Genomic DNA, 10,506 nt, shown 5'->3' on the forward strand with positions numbered 1-10,506 from the left:
CGTGGCTCCGCCTGGGGGGATGGGCACAGATGAAGGTCCTGGCTAATGCTCCGAGACTGTGGAACATGGCTATGAGGGAATGCTGGCTCTCTGTTCACTTCCTTTCCAAAGCATTAAAAATTAAACTTCTTTGTCTTAATATCTATTTTTAAATCATGTCAGAGCCAGCATTGGTGTCAATCAAGAGTGGGTGGGGAGGAAGAGGGTAGAGAATAGAAAGTCCCAGCAGAAACAGGGTAAGTGCTGTCACTGCCTTGAGGCAAGTGACACAGGTCTGTCCTCCATCCCACTGGGCGGTGCAGAGCATAGAAAGCACCATCCACCTCCTCTGAGGATGGCGGGCTGGGAGGAGTCTATGGGGGTAGGGGGTGGGGAGGGAGGGCTCACCTTGGGTTGGGGCTCGCCCTCCCCCTGCTCTACCTCCATGTGCCTGCCTGCCCGTGGCTGAATGTGGCAGCCAGTCCTGGGGCATACAGGGCTGCTGGGGACCCAGTTGAGTCCGTTCACTCATGCCACAACTATTTACTGAATGCCCGCTGAGTGCACAGGAGGCTCCAGTTGGTGAGGACGGGCTGACTGGGCTCACACAGAGCAGATCAGCTTTCTTGGGCCAGGAAGTCGTGGAATTGAGAGGTCATCTGGCTCGTCCTCCACCAAGCCTTTGAACACAGGCTGCCAGGGGAGGGGTGAGAGCACGGCCACCTCCCCTTCCCCAGCGTTCTAAGGAGGGGCAGCAGCAGGCTGGACCTAGCATCTGGGTGGCCTGACGCAGCTTGTCCTTCCTTTCCTTTCCCTACCCCAAAATGATGGCCGACTCCCGCTCTACAATGTTTGCTCCCATCAGAAATGGGAGGGGAAAAACAAGCTGCGTTCCTTTTAGGAGTTAGTTTCCTAGCTTGGGAAAAAGAATTGGTGAATTATGGGTCTTTTCTGTTTCTTCTATTGAAAGGGCTGATCGATTCTCTGTGGCCAGTGCATACTCATGCATTTATTGAGTACCAGCTGTAACAGACCCTTGAGCGGCTCTGAGTTCCATGGAGGAGTCAGAAACATAAACAGTTCTGAGCAGTAGGTGCTCCGCAGCGCTACTTAATGGAGTAATTAATACTGCTTAATAGAGACAAGATACAGAGATAACAGTAGAGCAGGTGACACCTGGTGTTTGAAGGATAAATAGGAGTTCGCTGGATAGATGAGGATGGGGGTCTGGGCAAGGAAGAAGGGTGGAGAGAGATAAACACAAGTCCACCCAGAGACTGTGCTGGGGGAGAGCTTGCAGTCCAATAGGAGCAGCAGAGCCCCTTGCATGTGTGCAATGGGCTGAGCACAGAGGAACAAAGGGGGAATCAGTCTGGATGGTGGCAGTTGGGAGGGGACTTCCTGGGGTGGTGAGCTTGGCATGGGCTCTGAGGGTGAGGTGGCTCTGCTGTGACGTGTGACCAGTGCCTGGGGATGCTCTGCAGTTTGTCTCCAGTCTCTGAGGAAAGGGAGAGTTGTTTTTCTGGCAATGACCACCATAACAGGTCTTGTGGTGTCCCTCAGGCTGTATGTAGGCTGTTGCTGTAGGTAATCCAGCTTACAGACCCGCCCCCATTTTCTCCCCCTTTGCTCCCCCTTCGGCCTCTCTCTTCTAGCTGAGATCTGCCTGCTTATTTGGTTCCAGTTAGGAAGCTTTGAAGCTGAGCTAAACCCATCGGGCAGAGTTAAGTCTTCTGAGCCAGCTTTGTCCCTGCTCACATTTGAAAGCTAATCTGCTAGCAGAAGTGTGGGGGCTGGGGCAGGCATGTCAGCAATGGCACGTGGTCGGGAAGGTGAGCAGATCTGCAGCTGGGGGAGCAGCGCAGAGTAGACATATGGCTTTTACCCCCTACCTTTTCTCTAACTAGGACTTCAGGTGAGGGCTGAAATTCCAGACCTTCTCTCTTGAGTTGTGTAGCTTACTGCATCAGTATCTTGCACGAAGGCCCTGTTTGAGTGGCCGGGGGTGGGTGGGATGGGTGAGTGACTGGCCAGTAAGGACAGAGACATGGCTCTGCCTTCAGAGAGCTTTCCGTCTGCTCCAGGGGTTCCTCACTAGAGTGTAGATTCAAATCAATAGGTAGCTTTTTACATGAGCACAGGCCATGCTCCCTTCCCTCTCCTCCCACTGGCCTGAGTCAGTCTCCAGGAAAGAGGCCTAGTTTTGAAGGTTTCCTTAACCTCTTGGTGCCTCGGTTTCCTCTTGTATGTATGGCAGAATCAGCTATCTTTCAGGGCTGTGAAGAGGCCCAGATGAGGTAATACACGCATTATGTAGGGACACTGCTTAGCAGGAGGCCTGGCAGGTTAGACTCAGTGACTAGCAGTTATTGTCACTGTACTTCCTACAGTGAAGCATATGAGCAGGTAGCCCTTCCAGTGGTCAGTTAGATGCCCCAGGGCTGCAGTGACTTGCTGGGCAGTGCTGTGGAGCCCTGGAAGCAACCCCAGATGCCTCTGTAGGCTGAATTCTTCTGGTCTTATGGATACATGGGAGAAAGGGAGAAGCGGAGGTCTAGGTGGATCTTTTGGAAGACCAGGGTAAAGGTCAGTGGGGGAGGGGAATGGTCTCAGAGCCCAGGGCCAGCAGCTGTACCTGCCATGCTGTATACTTACCTATGGCCGTCCCTGCCAGGGGCAGTCCACACCCTTCCCCTGCCCCCCTTTATTGTTGGTGCAATGAACCAGACCAGAAACAGGTCACTTAGGCCGATGGGCGTACAGCAGGGTCCCCATAGCCCTCTGCCCTGGGTACTCCAAGGGCAGGTCATGCCCCAGGCACACTCAGTGTAGGACTGGGGTGGGGGAAGCTGAGTAGCTGACGAAAAGACAGGGCACGTGGGGCTCCAAGTCCAGGTCACTTGACAAACCAGAAAAACGGTCACTTAAAATGTTTTCAAATTGTGGAATAGATCATGTAAATTCATATAGTTTTAAAAAGTATGTAATGAACATCTACCCACTACGAAGTTTAAGACATAAAACGTTAGCCACACTCATGAAGCCCCTGTGTATTCCTCCCTAGCTTCAACATCTTCCCTGGGGAGAACCTTAAATTTTGTTAAGTACATTTCTTTATAGTTTCCACATATGTAGGCATCCTTCAACACCACACCATTTGCCTTGGTTTGTTTTAAACTTTTGGTTGATGGAATCATTCAGAATTTTAAAAAAATTCACTGTTTATTGATTCATGCGTGTGCGTCTGTGTGGCCACGGCGCACTGGTTATCACTGCTCTGTGGTACTCCGTGCGAGTGTGCTGCAGTGTAATCTTCTGGTCATGAGCATTTGGGTTAGTCCTTCTTTTTAAATATGTTTTTTTTAAATTGATTTTTTAGAGCAGAAGGGAGAGAGATAGAAAGATAGAAACATCGATGAGAGAGGAACATCATCAATCAGCTGCCTCCTGTGTGCCCCCTAATGGGGATTGAGTCTGCAACCCCGGCATGTGCCCTGACTGGAAATGAACCGGTGGCCTCTTGGTTCCTGGGTTGATGCTCAACGGCTGAGCCACACCGGCCAGGCTATTCCTTCTTTTTGAACTTGTTTCTGTGAACATTCTTGGACTAGTCTCCTGGTGTACACATGCAAGGGTTTGCTAGGACAGTGCTTCTAAAAGCATCTGTGAGGGACCAGCTTTTTACTCACAACTCTCAGGTGTGGCTCTGCTGAGCATGACTGGTACACAGCGCAAAGCAGTGACTCACCTACATCCAAATGAGTTCATTGATCACAGACTTGGCTGTTCTGGCGACACCAAATTGCTATAAAAAGTTCTAAGTGTTAAGCATTCCCATGGACTGCACTCTGAAGAGAACTGCTCTGGGGTATACAGCAAAGAATGGTGTTGCTGAGATTTAGGATAGATAATAACTAGATAATTCCATATTGTTTTCCAAAATGGATATATCAGTTGACATTTCCACCAGTGGAATGTTGGTTGAAAATGGAAAGTTTTGAGTGTTCTTCAATACAGTGGGTGTGAAATGCTATATTGGGTTTTTAATTTGCATTTCTCTGATTATTAGTGAACATCTTTTATTAACCATTCTTTTCTCTTCTGTGAATGCCTGTTTATGTTTTTGTTCAATTTTTCTATTGAGTTGTTTGCTTTTTCCTACTAATTTTTAGGATTTTATTTATGTTTTGAATACTAATCTATTGTCTATTAAGTGTACCACAAACACAGCTTATAGCTTGCCTTTTCACTTTCTTCATAGGGTCCTTTGGCAAACAGAAACTTTTTATTTTAACATAGTCAAAATTTTCAGTCTCTTTTCTTTGTTAGGTTTTACGTATTATGTATTATTTATCAAATACATAATATCTCATGGGTGTCTTTATATCCTGGTAATAGGACAGTGCTTGTCACTACATACTAGGCACTCATGAATTGTTGAATGAATTTGAATGATTAAAGATGAGTTCTTATACTTATTTCTGAAAGTTTTTCTTTTTACATTTAAGTCCTTAATATATCTGGAATTTATATTTATGTATGATGTGAGGCAGGGCCCTGATTTCTTTTCCCCTCAAGTACAAAGCATTGTCTTAGCTCCATTGATGGCTAGTTCCCCTTTCCCCACTGACATGTAATGCCACCTGTGTCTTTTCCAATGCACTATTTGTCTATCCTATACCACATTGTCTTAATTACTATAGCTTTAAAATAAGTTCCACATCTGGTAGGGCAAATCCTCTCCTCTTATGCTTTTCAAGAATGTTTTAGCTGTTCTTGGCCCTTTGTTCTTTTGCATAAATTTTTTCTTTTGCATAAATTTTGGAATCAGTTTGTTTAGTTTCACTAAAAGTAAATTGATCAAACAATTAATTTCCCTGATCCTTGCCCAAAGCCTGTTGGTATTTTGATTGGTTTTACATTGAATCTATTGATTGCCTTGGGGAGAATTGCTATCTTTGTATTTCCATTCATGAATATAAATCGTATTCTAATTATGTATTTATGTTCATGGATATGGTACACTCCATATATTAAGCCTTCTTTAATGTCTTTCTGTAAAATTTTATAATGCCCCCCCCCTACCCCTAAGGTCTTACACATCTTTTGTTATGTAGAGACTTTTGCTCTTGCATCCTTTCCCTCCGCCCCTCTCCCTTCTGAGTTCAGGCTAGAGGCCCAGGGGGAGGCCAGCAGCCCTTCCAGCCCCCCATCAGGTGAGGTGATGCTGAGAACCATAGGGCCAGGTGGTCAGGCTCAGTACTAGGCACTTCCCTGGGTCACCCTGTTACCTCATCCACTCTCCACAGCACCTGAGGAGGAGACAGGACATTATTTTCATTTTGCCACGAAGGAGATAGAAGCTCTGAGAGGTTAGATATTTTGCCCCAAATTACTGAGCTGGAAAGTGACAGAGCTAGATTTGAACCCAGGTCAGTCAAACCCGCAAGCCGTATTTTTCTGTGACCATCTCTGGGAAGTCATCCTGACCCAGCTCCTTCCCCCGTAGACTGTACTTTTCTTGGATCTGTACACCAGTTTAGTGCAGGGTAGCCTGGGATTACAGGGCCCGAGTTATGCGTATTTGTATATGACTTAGTTGGTAATTTGTGCCTTCCTCCCCCCAGTCCCAGCCCCAAACAGAAGTGGGTTAGGAGGTGACCGCCTACTGATCATCAGGAACTTTCTCAGATCGGTGAACACTCAGTCCTCTGGGCGTTTTAAATCCTCACAGATACTGTGGGTGAACAGTGGGATCTACATGTATATGATGACACTGAGGCTAGAGGCATTGTCACCCATGTCCATGAGCAGGAAGAGGTGAGTGTTAGGGCCCTTGTCTTTGCCTTGCTTGCTCATAATAGGAGCTCAGGAAATGTGTGTTGATTATGGGCTCACTTGAATTGTACAGAGGTGCTAGGTAAGGGGGCAGGGCCTCGGGAAGGCTAATAATGAGATGCCCCTTGCAGGTGACACCATTAAATAATGATTGGAGTTTTTCTAAAGGAAAGGTGCCATGCTATTGGGGAGCCATACTGGCCTCCAACTGAAATATCCTGCCTAACCAAACAGGACCCCTGCAGCCACCCATACTCATTGCCTTGGAAGGAGGCTTTGTGTCCATCTCTCCTTAGTCCAGCAAACCCCTTGTGGGTGCCCCTACCCAGTGGTTCCTTTTAGCCACGTACACCACTCTCCCCAGCACTTTGGAAAACGCCATCACCTCATTGCATTCATTTCCAGAGAGCTGAGGAGCTGTGGAGTTTGGCGTCCTGGCACTTGGTTGATCGTGTTGCCCTGTGGTCTAGTTTTGGGTAGACTTTTGGTGTAGGTCAGTGGTCGGCAAACCGCAGCTCGCGAGCCATATGCGGCTCTTTGGCCCCTTGAGTGTGGCTCTTCCACAAAATACCATGTGCGGGTGTGCACGTAGAGTGCGATTGAAACTTCGTGGCCCACGCGCAGAAGTCGGTTTTCGGCCTGGGCGAGTCTATTTTGAAGAAGTGGCGTTAGAAGAAGTGGGGGTACGTTCGCTGAGGTCGACCCCTCAGATTGAGGACATTTTTAGCAAAGGCCAGCTTAGGAGTACCCTAATTAAGTTAATCACAATGTACCTACCTATATAGTTTAAGTTTAAAAAATTTGGCTCTCAAAAGAAATTTCAATCGTTGTACTGTTGATATTTGGCTCTGTTGACTAATGAGTTTGCCGACCACTGGTGTAGGTTGTTGTAACTCAATCACTCCATGATGATCGATGAGGCCAGCCAGATCAGTACAGAACTCCCTAAACAAAGCCCTGCTTGGTCATGTGGCAGCTTCCATCCCTGTGCCTAACTGGGGGCTCCATGTGGCCTGTGCTTAAATGGGGCAGTGGTGGGTACTGTTCCTCCCCCAGGGCAGGCAATGCCCTTTCAGAAATCTCAGGGTACAGGACCCTGTGGTCACAGAGTAGACATGTTTGCCAGCCAAAGCCAGAAGGGCTGGGGTCAGTTGGTATGTGTCTGTCTGTTTGTGAAGATTCTGTGGGTAACACAGAGGGTGGGGCAAGTTCCTGAGGGTGTGGTGTTTTTTTTTGTTTTTGGTTTTTTTTGTAATCTTTATCTTTCACTGCCTGGTTATGCACTTGCATCTTCCCTTTAGGTACCCAAATTGTAAGTTCTTAGAGTTCCCTGCTCCCCACATACACACTTATGTATATTTGTATGTATATGTGTGCACAATGTCTATAAACATACATACTGTATTTATATAGAAATATGTGTGTATATATGCATGAATATATAGACATTTAAAACACATTAGTAGTCTAAGTATGTGTGTATATGTTTATATATATGTATGAATATGTATATTTAGCTAGATTCTCTCCCAGTGTGTGTAACCCTTGGGTGTAAGCTGCATCCTCATTTTAAGCATCTCATTTCCTAGATGGATTCTGGATAAGCTAGTCTCTTAGATTGGAAGTACTGTATACCAACCATGGCTAACTTAGGAGCACAGATATATAGGTGTCCCCCCAAAATGTGTACACACACTTTGAATAATTATAAAGGCAGTGTTTATTAAAATACATTTCATTTTCAAAATTGAGCTATCAGCTGTTAAAGTGTATATACATTTTTGGGGACCCTGTATAACTACCTATTTATCTCTCTATCTATGAAAAAAGCTCAGCAGTGTTGTTTGGTATGTGGGGGGCAAATCACTTTAGCAGACATCTCTTGTTTTTGCTGGCCCAGCTTCCTTTTCCCTGCTTTTCTGATCCACACCCTTGTTTTCCTGGGGATCTTTCAGTATCTATGAAGGATACAAGGTTAGCTCAGAGGCTAGAACAGAAAGCTGAGCAACAGGCCATACACAGGGACAGGAGCCAGGCTGCTCTGGGGCCCTAGGCGTCAGGGCCTAATGATGAGCTTGGTCACATTACTCTGTCAGGATGCATCACCTTCTGCTGTTTTGGCCCCTGGCTCTCACTACTCAAGAGTTGGCTTCCTAGTAGAGGGCCTGGCTGGTCACGTGCCCACCTGTGGGGAGAGGAGAGCGGAGCACCTTGATTGATGGGACAAGCTGTATGCACCGGGAGGAGGAGAATTCCCTAAAGAAAAATAGGGTGCTGATGCCAAAAGATGGGGGGAAGGGCAGAAACAGGAGATATCTGCTTAAGTGTTTTACCCATTCCCCCTGCCCCCCCCCAATGCCAGATGCCACTGCTGGGATTTGTTCATCCCCTGAGGCACATTCTCCCTACCTCCTGGAGAGAGCGGTCAGGAGCAGATGGGGAGGCTATGACCCAGGGAAGCAGAGCAGCCCAACCCAGCAGCTCTGGCTGTGTTTCCAGGGCCACCCTGACGGTCTCTGCGGGTGAGATTCAGCAGCCTTGGGGCTCCTCTGATCTGCTCAGTGCCTGGGTACCATCTACGTATGTCCGAGTTGCTCAGGGGTAGGTTGCCCCAGACCCAGGACACCCTTTGGGGCATCTCCCGGCAAGCCACACTCACCGCTTCTCACCCATCCCAGTGACTGCCATTGGGTCTGTTGACAGGGCCAACCGATGGTCAAGGGCAGCAGTCGCCAACCTTTTGGACCTCACAGACCACCAGTGGTCCACGGGTTGGCGACCGCTGGTCTAGGGTGTATGTGTCCTCTGCCCTGGAGTTTCTTGACGTTCCTCAGTCCTGAGTCTCTGAATTCCCAAAATATGTTCCCAGTGATCAGCCAGTGAGTCCTGAGGTGGCCTGCAGTTTGCTGACCCCCTGCTGCACGCTGTAGGGGAAACAAGAATGAACTATGTCCTTGCTCTCAACTTTCCGCCTTGCTGTCCAGGCAAGTGTGCAGGAAGGCAATGTAGCAACCAGAGAGAGCCCCTGTGTGCAGTTGGCCAGAGGGGTAGTGCATTTTACAGACATCCTCAGTGTCCGGTCCCTGGCTCCTCATCCTCCATCTGAAGGTAGTGGGGCTTAGGTGAGAACACTGCTGTCAGAGTGCCTGTGGATTGCCTCGCACACGTAGCAGGCACTCAGAAACAGTGCGGAGTATTACATAATCTGGTGTGTTTTCCCGTTGGCCTTGGCTTTCGGGAAGTGTGAACTCTGGGAGCACCAGTGATTCAGGCGGAGGGCCAGCTGGGTGGGAAAAGTTCTGTGCAAGAGGCAGGACAAGAGCTGATCCTCGAAGGAGGAATGGGATCTAGCATGTGGAGAGGAGGAGGGACAGCCTTCCAGGCCCAACTAAAGGTGGGAGACATGGTGAGCAGGGAGCCTGAGGTCTGTAGGATGAGAACCCGGGCAGGACCCTCACTCATGCTCGCTGCTGCCGCGTGTGCAGACCCGATGAATGAGATGAGCCTGGAGGAGTAGGTGTGCCCGGCAGGGTGGGTGTCTCCCTGGTATGGAAGGGGAGAGCGGTACTGAGTACCTGTCATACCCCTGCATGGTGCTGAGTGATCTTGCTGACCATGGAGGGCATTCGGGGTGTCCAGTACCTGCCATCTGTCTTTTGAGCAGAACAGGCTTCATGGAGGAGGCCAGTCAGGCGAAGGGTACTGGACAAGCCGAAGGAGTGGGCAGGGTGGTGGAGGAGGAGGCAGGCAAAACAAGGTGATATTAGAGACCAGGGAAAGGAGCTAATGCCAAAGGGTCTTGAACCAGATTGTGGTGGGCAAGGAATTGCTTCAGTAGAGCAAGGACCCCTGTGCTGGTTGGCAAGGACCCCTTTACCTGGCAGGTGTTAGAGACTGCCAGGTGGAAGGTCTGGGTGATACCCTGAGGTCAGGGGAATGTGGTGATATGGCCTGAGCTGTCCAATTGTAGGGGGAGCTAAGGAGATGGCAGTAGCTGGCGGGAAGGATCCTGAGCTTTCTGTGCTCCCTGCAGTGAGCAGCAGCCCCCAGTGTGTGTCTGGGAGGTCAGTTGTGTCCCGAGGCCTGACTGTACCCCCACCCACTCAAGGAAGCTTCCCCTGCCTGTAGGCAGGAACTCCTCAGACCCAAATCAGGGTGGCAGCTTGTCAGGCCGATGAGCCTGGGCTCCTGGCAAGAGCTCTGTGATGTCTCAACCATTTAGGACACCCATCCTGACTGCTTCTCTGGGGCCCTGGGGGCTGGTGGGGATGAGGTTGGGGGACCCTCAGGAGGGGGTGGACATTGGTGCAGTCAGAAGAGCTGAGTGCACAAGGTGCTGGATTTATTACCATTTATGGCAGCCAAAGAGAATCGAGCCCCCTTGCCTCCCCTCCCCTCGAGCCCCCCTTCCTCTGCCCCTTTCTCAGCCTGCCTGCTGGGAGGAGGGGAGTCTGTGTGAAAGGAGCATGCTTCACAAAGAGCCACTCTGCTCTGTAGAGGGCTGGGTCTGACTCAGGAGCTGTGGGAGGAAGACTGACAGGTTCTCGGCAGTGCTGATTTGTTCTCTTCCCCTTAAATGGGGGTTCCTCGTACCCCGTTAGGGTTGGGTGGGCCAGTGTGTGCTGGACAGCCCCTTCAGTAGCCTGTGACATCGGGTGTGCCTAGCCACATAATCTATGTGTGTCTCCC

The 10,506-nt window shown here is 49.2% G+C and overlaps 1 protein-coding gene across 3 annotated transcripts in view; it reads left to right on the top strand.

The window, feature by feature from the left end:
- Positions 1-10,506, top strand: part of TSPAN9 (tetraspanin 9) — a 221,081-nt gene that overhangs the window by 139,107 nt on the left and 71,468 nt on the right. The gene's annotated exons all lie outside the window — the stretch shown is intronic.

Source organism: Myotis brandtii, unplaced genomic scaffold (assembly GCF_000412655.1).
Source record: "Myotis brandtii unplaced genomic scaffold, ASM41265v1 scaffold504, whole genome shotgun sequence".
In the NCBI taxonomy this organism is placed as follows: Eukaryota; Metazoa; Chordata; class Mammalia; order Chiroptera; family Vespertilionidae; genus Myotis; species Myotis brandtii.